Below are 11,386 nucleotides of genomic sequence, written 5' to 3' on the forward strand. Positions count from 1 at the left end.
AAATGTAAAAACTCCAGGGACCAGTCGGTGACATTGTAAGTTCAGAATTAGAGGCTGCCTGGGCTTGCTGACCAACCAATTAGCCTGACAGATGAGCTCTAGGTTACGTGAGAGAACCTGTCTCAAAAATTAAGGTGGGGAAGAATGGAGGAGACCTAATACCAGCACCTTACCTCCACACAACAGGCACACATACACATATGACAGGGTGGAAAAGACAACGTGGCAAAGAACCCCGGATTCCAGGGGCTTCGAGTTTGAGAAGCTGAGCATGAACAACCCCAATAGTGAGGCTCCTCTTAGAGGTGCTATATATAGGATCTTCAAAATTCCTTCCCAGAACCCCTTCCTCTGGCTTTGGTGGGCTGTTCTGGTTCCAAAAACCATGTTTGGAGTCTTTCAGACACCAAGCAGCCCAAAACAGGATCAGTGTAACTATTTTGTAAACCCTGACACAGTTCCATGGCGTCCTACCCACTTAGGAACACTTGGGGAGTCCAGGCACAGTAACAGGGAGCAGTTGTGCCCAAGCTAAAAGGTTAGGGAGGAAACTCTGTGCATGACTGGGTGTGCTGGTGAGGGGTTTGGGGATGAGGATGGGTATGAAACAAAGTGGAATGTTCTAGAACAGATCTGTCTAGGGCCTAGAAGTAAGTAATGGATGTAGCTTGTAGTCACGGAGGAGTCAACCCAATGTAAGTCTATGTGGCACACAGAGTGAGGGGCAGAATCTCTGCAGGGAAGACCGTAAGGTCTTGGCAGGCAGGAAGGGAGTAAGGGGCTGAACACCACATCTTTTCCTTGAGTAATGGAGAGCAAGTTTCTGAAGTAAGACCTGTGGTCACGTGGAGGGTAGGTATGGAGAAGAATGCAGAAGTAGAATGAAGGATGGAGATGAGGGAATAGAATTCTTCTGGTGACAAGTCACTTTAAGTCTCCTAAGAGGCAGTTGACTGAATGTCCAGAAAGGAGACATGCCTCACAGGTAGTAGCCCTTGAAGTCAAGCGGGGATCACACAAGCATAGCCACATATCCACAGTCCCAGCGTCATAGGCAGAGGTGTATGTACAGAATGAGGTCACGGGGTGGGAGTGGGGACTGGGGAATGGGGTTAATGGGTCGGTGGGGGATGGGTCGTATCTGCCACAAGGTTGTGGACCAGGCCTTAGGCTACACCATTCCCACTGTGTCCTTAGGAAATCGAAGGGGTCTGACCCAGCAGACAGCAGGTATATGTATGTATGTATATATATATATATATATATATATATGTATAGGTATAGGTATATAGATATAGATATAAATACATAGATAGAGATAGAGATGAGATAGAGATAGAGATGAGATAGAGATAGAGATAGAGATAGAGATAGAGATAGAGATAGAGATAGAGATAGTAGCTACTTGATGAATGACTAAAAAGAATTTTTAGGATACTATAAATACTTAGATACTGACTAAGCCCAACTAAGGTAGCCGTGAAGGGAATAAGGTCTGGAAGACCCGCCCCCCCCAAGGTGGCATGCATCTTTTACATCAAAACATGGTCTTATATTCAGTGTATCTGGATGATTTGTTAGTATGGTGAGGGTCTGGACAGAGTGGTGAGCACTTGGCTCCGGGAGAATGCACTTTCAGCCTGATACATACAGTTGAACAGAGATGCCTTGAGCATAGAGAACTCCAGCCCGGGTGAAGAGGTCCGTCAGGGGTCCAGAGAGTGCTTTAGCCCATGGCTTTGAGAACTAGAGGAGGGAAAGTGGATTTATAAAGGGTTAAAGGTGTCAATGAAGGAAGAGACTGAGTAAGAAGGTCTACCTGCAGCTTCAGCTTGGAGCTGTGTTGGGAGTCGGGTCGAAGCGCAGCTGGTAAAAAGAGGGACAGATTCCATTCCAGGGACGAGAGGCAGATGACAATGGTGTAAGCACTGTAGGTCAGTTCACATCTGCATGGGCATCAAATGTATGTGTACGCACATTCATTCTCTTGCAAAGAGAACATGAATGTCCTCAGTATGGACACACTCGTTCATGGAGACAACCCTTCAAGCCAAAGGAAGTACATCTGTTCAAGTTCATTACATTCTAGTTAGGTGTGTTTCTTCCATTGCTTGCTTTATCCAAGTTGCTGGCAGTACTAAATGAGATACCTAGTCTTGGCAGTATAAGACACACACACACACACACACACTCATACACAAACGCACACACTCATACATACACATACATACATGTGCATATATGCACACACATGCATACAAATACCACATGCACACAAAATCCCCCAAGATGCCATAGACATCCATTTATACATATATACACATACAGGTGTGCACATAGAATCTCCATTATACCATACATACTGCACCCATACTACATATACCATCCACACACATAACACAAGTCCTCATAACACACATACACAAAAACCCCCATCACAAAGCAAACATACTACACATACATACTACCCACATTATGCAATACACCTACACACACAACTCCTTATACATACATAGCCCCCAAACAATACACACATACATACACACACACTCACACACACACACACACACACACACACACACACACACACACACACACACAGTTTAATGCTCAGCTTCTCTGGAATGGAATCTATACATTTGATTTTGAAAGTTTTCTGGAGAAGGTATGTCCAAATGTCTGATCAAACATCAAAAATTCTAGTTCCCTGTCCAGATGTTGTATCTACACTGGGTTTTACAAATGGTTATTTTGAAATACGTAAATGACATGATTTTTTTTCCCTCTGCTTTCTGAATATGGACCAGAAAACCATCTGAATAATGGTGTCAACTGATTCTATTCCTGTCAGGGTCCCCTTTCTAAAGAAAGATGACTAGATGGATGGATGTACCCTCTCACTCCCGGGAGAGCATGCCGCCTAGTGAAGCGGTAGGCTGGGAGCGTCAGGCAGCTCCGTTCCATTTGCCTCCTCTGGTTTGGGTGAGCTGCCCTGTAGTTTGTTCAGACCACTTTTCTTGGCTCAAATACGATACCTAAGACAGAGATCATTTGTCAAGTGAGCCTGGTACACTGAGAGCTGTAGGCAGATTATGGAAAGAGAGAGGGAGGAGAGAGAGGGAGGAGAGAGCACGGGAGAGAAGAAAGAGGGGGAAGAGGGCGAGGAGTGGAGCAGACTTCTCCTGGCACATCCTTTCTCAGGCACCTCAGGCACCGGGGATTCAAGTTAGACTGCAAGCGGTGCAGCGGCGCCACCCGGGGAGCGGTGAGCCGCCTGCCGCTCCAGGCATGGATCTTTTCAAGTGGGATGCTTAAGGGCTGCACGCAGACAGAGTAACTTACAGAGAAGAGAAACTGGCATGAGGATTCCGCCAAAATGGAAGGGCTCCTGTCTCCGATGAGAACCAAGGTAAGGGGGACTAAACCCCGGTTTCTTTGCGCGCTCCTTGGAGGTTCAGGAAAGGCTCGATGAAAAGGAAGATTGTACTAGCTTTTGTCTCGTTTCAGAACTAGACTGGCGAATGCAACTGGACCTCTCAAAGAATAGCTTTGCCTTCAAGGCAGGGCTATTGCGTTCGGTGGGAAGGGGAGAACAGGGGGACGGTGTTGGGGGGTGGGGAGCCATCTGTCAGCATGGACAATGGGAATCTTAGTAAATGAGTTTGCCTCTCGGTTGATTAGACAGCCATATTTTAGCAGGATTTCCAATCATTCTTGCTTTGGGACCGGAGCTGCCCTCCAGCTGTTGGTGTGCTTGCAGGAAGTACGGATTACTCTGGCTGCGCTGATGTTTCGCAGGATGAATCCTGCATTTAAGGCAAAGAGCATGCCCAGCTCACACTGGAACATCCTCTGGGCTCCTCCTCTTGTTCAGAGCCAGAGGATGGGGAACCCTCTCTATTGAAAGTAGGTTAATGCATTCTGGAAAGCGTTGTGCTCTCAGAAAACTCGCAGCCGACCTGCACGAGAGATTTCAGAGCCTTGCTAATCAAACACACCTTGAACTTGTTCCGTAGCCTGTAGAAAAACCTCCTGGACATTTTTCTCCTTGGCTGGAGTTTGCTTTTTACTTGAAAAGGGACTGCCTTGAATATGGACTTTCTCCAAGGAAAGCTCAGATGAAGAAAGGGCTACTGAATCCATGCATAACTTTGAACAGGGGCTGAAAGTTTTAAATAATGCTAGCGATATTATTGTTTTTTAATTAATTAATTTTAAAATTTAGGAGGTAAACATGTAACAATGGTGAAATCAATAGGATAGGACTTTTATTTAACTTGTTTCTTTGATGTTTAGCTAGGGTTCAAATACAAATAGAGCCTTTTGTCAACAAAGTGGTTGTTGTTTTCTTGTTGTTGTTGTTTTGTTTTTGTTTGTTGTTGTCATTGTTGTCTGCCCTTTCTAGTTAAGGGGCAAGACTGTGACACTTTGAGACAACATTGGAATGTTGGGACATGCATGAGAGCACCACATCATGCAGGAGTGGACATTCTGCTGAGTTCACCCATCCCTTGATAATCACCCTTCATTAGAAGGGCAGGCCCAAGTGACAGTTGGTTACAAAGCTTCTAATTCCAGCCCCTTGCTTGGCTAGCTGAGACATCTCCTTAGAGACCCATGTGGTAGCCTGTTGTTCTCTCCCTCCCTAGATGATGTCAGGTTGCTTGCAAGCAGTACAGGCCAAATGTTCTTTTCTGGATGTAGCAGGCAGAGATCATACAGTTTTCACAGCTGCAGAGAAAATGGCAAATGCAGTTGGCTTCTTATTTCTCTTTATTGACAAGCTGAGATCCGAATGCTTCATGCAATAGCTGCGTAATCTGTTCATTTGGCCAGCTTCTGAAATCACTGCCTCAGACAAACTGTACTCACATCGAGGCTCTTGCTGAGGCTGACTCCATCCAGAAATCTGAGCATATAACCTCATACAAGTCAACTCTCCCGGACTTCAAGGTGAGTTCCCTATGGATATGAGATAGTACCCAGACACTCCACAAATGGGCAATGGGCCCATAAAAATGGCATGCTAAGTTGTAGGGGAGAAATGGACGTCTGTGGGTCAGATTGTGCATATATTATGTTTGCTGGTTGAGTTCACATCATGGTTTGTTCTTTGACCATCACACCATCTAGTATGCATTGAGACTAGAGAGACTCAGGTCCTTCGAAAGTTCAAACCTAACTTTAACTCCGGTTACTACATATCAAATTGACTGGTTCTGACCTTTCAGTTTCCAGGTTTCAAGGGATTCACACCTGTGTTTAGATTGCTTCTGTAATGTCCCTTTTAATCTCCTTTATTTCTGACTCTGGGAATTGATATCTTCCTATTTGAAAGTTCAACTTACATTTGGATTTGGTAACCTACAGTAAGTCCTGCCGGCTGAGGGAAGGAGACCTGACTGGATACGGCACTGGAAACCCCACTCCTGAGCCTCAGTTTCAGCCTCTGAATTGCAGAGTTGTTTGCTATTGAAAGGAACCAGAGGTTTTAATTTGCCAGAGACTGACCACACCAGACATGTCTCGCCTTTCCTAAACTTTGATCACACTGTGCCCTGTTACGTCTACTCTGGAATGTTTTTTCCAAGTTGATGAGGATTTAGCTTGAAATGTCTAATTTCCTGGTATCATGGTTGAGCAGAGGGCACTTCCTTCAGCAAAATTGTGGTGTGTTATGGTTTCTTGATAACTTACTGACACTTTAAAGCAAGTGTTGAGATAAACTGGACATCATGCAGTAATTTCATTATGCCATGTAATAGACTTGACCAGTCTAAATCATAGGTGCTTAATGCATTTTTTTATCTTGGGATTTGCATAATTGGCACATAAATATGCATGGGATTCACAGGAAGGGGCCAAATAGAATGGGCAAAATGGGCAGGCATGCTGAAATTAAGGCCATTTCCAGGAGGACACCTGAGCTTTCGCTGTCTCCTGGGCGGGTGGTCACACTTGACATACCTAGAAACAGACAGGGTGACAGCTGGCTTCCTCTATAACTGTGTATTGTGAGCAGCCAGGTTTCAGGCATAGCTCTGGCCTTTGGCTAGATTTACTTGGGCTTACCATTCATGCTTCCTTTTGGATATGATAAACCAATGGTTCTTGATCCGCCTAATGCTGCCACCCTTTAATACAGTAATTCCTCATGTTGTAGGGAACCCCAACCATAAAATTATTTTCATTGCTACTCCATAACTAATTTTGCTACTGTTATGAACCATAATATAAATATCTGATATGCATGATATCTCCTATGTGACCCCTGTGAAGGGTCATTCAAACCCCCAAAGGGGTTGTGACCCACAGGTTGGAAACCACTGCTATAAACCAAACTAGGAGAGCCGCTTGGCTGTTGGTTGTATTTCTGACTGGCCTCCCAGCAGGTGATGGCACGGGCATGGGATACAGGAGCACAGCAAACGAGGCTTGCAGAGGCAAGGTGGAGAGAAAGGAGGGAAAGAAACTGATGGGATTGTTACTCCTAGGAGGGAAAATTGAAATAATGTCATTCCTTGTTGCCGTTGTGTTCCTTATAAATGTCTTTTTTTCCATTCTTAACTTTCCAATCTTCTCTGCTCTCCTCAGTCTTCTGAGTATTTCATCCAGTGAATGGGATAAAGGAAGCAGCCTCTTGTTTTTAGTTTCTTGGGGTTTTTCCATTCCTGCCATGAAATTTGCAGCAAGAATAGGGTGAAGGCGAGGAAATTCAGGCAAGCCTGGCTTTTATGGATGCAAGGAGACCAATGTAGCATGGGAAAGAGATAAAGAAGGAGGGGTGTCAGGAGAGGAGGGGAGAGGAGTTGGGGAAGACAGAAGGAGAGGAGGAGGAGCCAGGAAAGAGGAGGAGAAGAGGGTAGGTGTGGCGAGGGGGAGGGAACAGGAAATAAAGGGAGGGAGCCTGAGAGTGGAGGTGCAGGAGGAAAATGAAACTGGGAAGGGGGGAAGGAGTCAGGAAAAGACTAAGAGAGTGGAGGGAGGGGTGGGAGGGGGGAGATGGAATCATCAGCCAGACTCCATTACAGCTGTGTCTCGTTAAAGGTTTATGCAGTAAGCAGAACACTGGGCCACAGTAACCTCTCTAGAAAAGATGAGCATTAACTTTCAAAGCTTCACAACTATTCTGTGTGCTAATTGAGGTTTTTAAGAATACTCACCACACTGCTCCCTTTAATATTTGTTCTGGTTCACAATTATCTATGTCCCCAGGGACAGTCCTTTTTGATGTGTCTGGACCTGTCTTATTTCTGCCTCCAAGACATAAAGACATTGCATCATTTTCTGAGTTAAAGTCACTTCTCGTTTTTTTGGGTTTTTGTTTTTTGTTTTTGTTTGCTTGGTTTTTGTTTTTTGTTTTTGTTTGCTTGGTTTTTTTTTTTTTTTTTTTAAGGGATGGCTTCTGGTTTGTGGCATAAAATGACTTTCTAAGGAATAGCCTCTGAGAAGAATGGTCCTTCTGATAAAGGGAATTTAAAAGGATGTGAAGGCTGATCTTTTAAAGGAAACTGTCTAAGGGGCTGAGGATATAACTTAGTGGTAGAGAGAGCTTGTGTAGAATGCTCAGGGTCCTAGGTTCAATCCCTGCATAAGGATGTACACACGCACACAGAATGAAGTTCTCTGTGTGTGTGAGCTGAAGTTATTGCTTAACTTTTCTCCTCAACTCGTATTGCAATTTTGGAACTGCATTAAGGATATAGACGTAAGATGGCAAAAATTCTAGAATTACAGACAATATAGACATTTCTTTAAAAATATCAAAAAATATGGTCACTCTGTGGTTATTTAGATTAATTATCATAGAGTGCCTAAAATAGATGAAGTCATTTCAACTTTTACTAAACCTGCCTGAAACTGCACCAGACCTCCATGGGCCATAATTCCTTAAATGATCCATTGTATTCCTCTCACTTGATTTGTCAATTCAAGATACACTGTCAGACCCTCTCCTTCAAAGAACCCCATGAATCAGAAAACTTAAAAAGCGTGTTTTAGCCTGTGCAGGGCAAAAATAAGAGGTCTTGGCAGGTGCTTTCAGCTTTACTAACCAGGACAGTGCATAAGATTATGGCGCAGTAATGACAGCCTGGGTTTCATCTTAATGAGGACTCAAATTAAGGAGGACTCGCTGGAGCTGGAGAATGACAGGCTCAGATGAAACACAAGGAATTGTTTGCTAATAGCAAAATATTATCCTGAGAAGCATTGAAACAGTCTTGAAAATAGAGGCCTCTGAGGCAGGCCAGGGAGAATCCTACCTGAGAACGTATAACCCTGTGTGACAAGCCCAGAGGAGCTGATGCAGACATTCTGTGCTTTTATGGTGGTGTGGTGTCATTTTTACCATGAAGCTGTAAAGCCAGAACTGGGTTTGTGTGTGAAGCAGGCGTCAGATCTCCTTACCCAGAGCTGCTGTTACACATTATGTGTTGAACTGCTGAACTCCATTCAACAAGCAAGAAACAACCCCATTCTTCTCTAGAATGACCCAGTTAAAGGCATCTGTGACTTGTGAGAAAGAGGTTGCAGCTCCCGGACTACGCATCTGGTTAGGTTGTCCTGGGGCAGTCAGTTTCCCGTTACTGAGACAACGTCCTGGCATGACAAACTTGTCAAAAGAAAAAGGTTCGTTCCACTGGTAGTTTGGGCGGTTCTGGACCTCCTGGACCTGATTCTCCTGGACTGTGGCACCTCTCATGGCAGGGGTAGAGAAAAGCTGTCCACCTCATTGCCAGGATGAAAGCAAAAAGCAGAGGATCCCAGAGAACCCTTAAAGGTCTCCCTTAAAGTGAATTAAAAATCTCCTGTTAGACCTTGCCTCTTAAAGTTTCCATCCACCTCCCAGTAGGAGCAAGCCAGTGACATATGGGCTTTTGGGGGACACTCTCTAGAGCCACACTAATAGAACTTACTAAAGAGGTGGTGGGCAGGGTGCTATATCCCATTCCAGTTAGATTACCGGGGTTCAAACTCTAGCTGTGCCTTCCTGTAGCATGGTATTTCTGAGTCTCGATTTCCTTATAAGTAAAATAGATATGATAATGGAATCTATTTTTTATTTATCTTTATGCATGCTTCAATGTGAGTTTATATGCACCATGTAGGTGCCAGTAGAGGCCAGAAGAGGCCATCAGATCCCCTTGAGCTGGAGTTACAGGTGACCGGGAGCCACTCATTGTGTATGCTAGGAATTAAACCCAGGTCCTCCGCAAGAGTAATAAGCTTTCTTAACCACTGAGCCATCTCTCCAGCTCCCGATAATGGGGCCTATATCCTGGATCATTATGAGAAGCAAACCCATTCATTTCCAATAGGTTTCAGAAACCTACAATAAATGTAATAACAGTATGAATGCACAAAAAAACTAGACGAGTAAATTTGCACAGAAGTGCACTCATGGCGCGTGTTTGGAACAAGTTGTCCTCGAGAGAACCAAGTAATAAAAGCAGATGATCTGTCTCCCGCATGATGTAACTGAGATATAGCAGGAAGGTGTCACCTACCCGCGAGCTCCCTGCCAGGTAGGGTCTTCACCTGTCACCTGTCAGTGTGCAGCTCCAGGGACTCGGGGAAAGCAGAGGTCATTGCAGCATAAATCAGTGCTCATTACAATAAACCCTTTCTCAATGAATGACTACGGCACATGGAATGTTTACAAGCCCGCAGCATCACTATCAGCCAGGAGGTATCTGATCAATTAAAAATGGCAGCTTTTCCTTTCTATGGTTTCAGTCTTTGAAGGAGAGACATGGGTTATCTCACACAACCTCCCCTAGAGTAGATAGGATCCGGGAAGTCTGCACCCTGGAAGTGAGCACCCCACCCCTACCCCTGAGACATCTATTTATTATTCCCTAGCACTGCACTGCCTGGAACCCTCATGAGAGAGTCTGTACCTCACCTGGATTCTAGAATGCCCAGGATCTATGCGTTTACTGTGTCCTCTCCCACTAAAACCAGGAAAGCCTGTCAATTTCTATAATCATTACAAAACAAAATGTGTCCGTGTGTGTGTGTGTGTGTGTGTGTGTTATCTTTGTATATATAAAATATTTTTATTCTGTTAAGAGTTGAACCTGGGGCCTCACTCACGCTGAGCACTGATCTACTGAGGTACATACTCAGCCCTACAATATTAACCAAAAATTTGAAGACAGAAAAATAGTATATGCGTATGATATAACAGCATACAAATGCTTATTATATTAATACTAACATATTAACATATAATATGTATTTATGATATATTAATGTCTCAAAGTCTATCTGAAAACTGGTGAGAAAAATGGATTAACTAAGGGCTAAGTCTGTCAGGGATGGAGACAGAGCAAGACTAATTAGTGTTCCACTCCAGAAGAGATGACAAGTTGAGGCAGGAGAACCCTAGGCTTTCATGACCACACTCAGGTGAAGGCCATTCCTATCACAGATCAATGTAGTCCTGTTGGCTCAAGAGATATCATGGAATCTCTGGGAGATTTCTAGATAGCCTCATGGCCGTGGGCTTCCTCGGAGGGGTCAGGAGCACCTGGGGGTCACTTCCACAAGTTACCTTCAGGGACTACCAGGCTAAGCTACAGACAACTTGCAAAAGAAATCAGGGGAGACTCTAAGTCACTGACCTCACACCTGTCTGTGCAAACTGGAATATGGAAAGGGCTGGGCATGGAACCCATCGAAACAGAGAACAGGAGAAATGAGGCTCTGGAATTTATCAAAAGTCAGGGAGTTGATTTATTGGTAGTAATATCATTCATCTCCAGGACGGACCAGTTTGCTCCATCCCAAGCAAGAAGCAAGGAGCAAGGTATCAAAGCTGGTGAATAACAAAAGGAGACGACCCTTCCTGCAGCTCGCCCATTTCTCCATCCAGCTCAGACTAATTAAATGTTCCTCTTGAGAGTTAGGCAACAAACAGGTTTCCTTCCGTCAAGACAGCACAAGACACAGGGAAAGCCTAACAAAGAGATCACAGCAGAACAAAGCAGTTTCCCCTGGGTCACCAGGCAGGGGAGAGGGGACACATTCTAGAAGCTGGAAGCTAGAGACAAGAATTTGTTTCTGAGGCCACATTACTTCTCAGGAAGGGTGACACTTTTAATACAAGTAGATGATAGGAACTGGGAAAATTAACCCCACGCTGATATTCAAGAATTGTGGTAATGGTAATAGCTTCATTCCTTCAAAGGAATAAAGATGCCTTTTGGAAGATTCTGTTAGTCCCCTTTATATTACACAAAGAGCATAAACTCATATCTTTCAAAAATGGGAAAACTGAAATATAATAATTTTTCCCAAAATTTGAAAGCAACATGTTGTGTGTAAGGAATGCTACCTTAGAAAACACAGGACAAGTTTCTATGAAACTTGACCAAGAAAA

This window comes from Apodemus sylvaticus, chromosome 14 (genome assembly GCF_947179515.1).
Source record: "Apodemus sylvaticus chromosome 14, mApoSyl1.1, whole genome shotgun sequence".
NCBI classification, from domain to species: Eukaryota; Metazoa; Chordata; class Mammalia; order Rodentia; family Muridae; genus Apodemus; species Apodemus sylvaticus.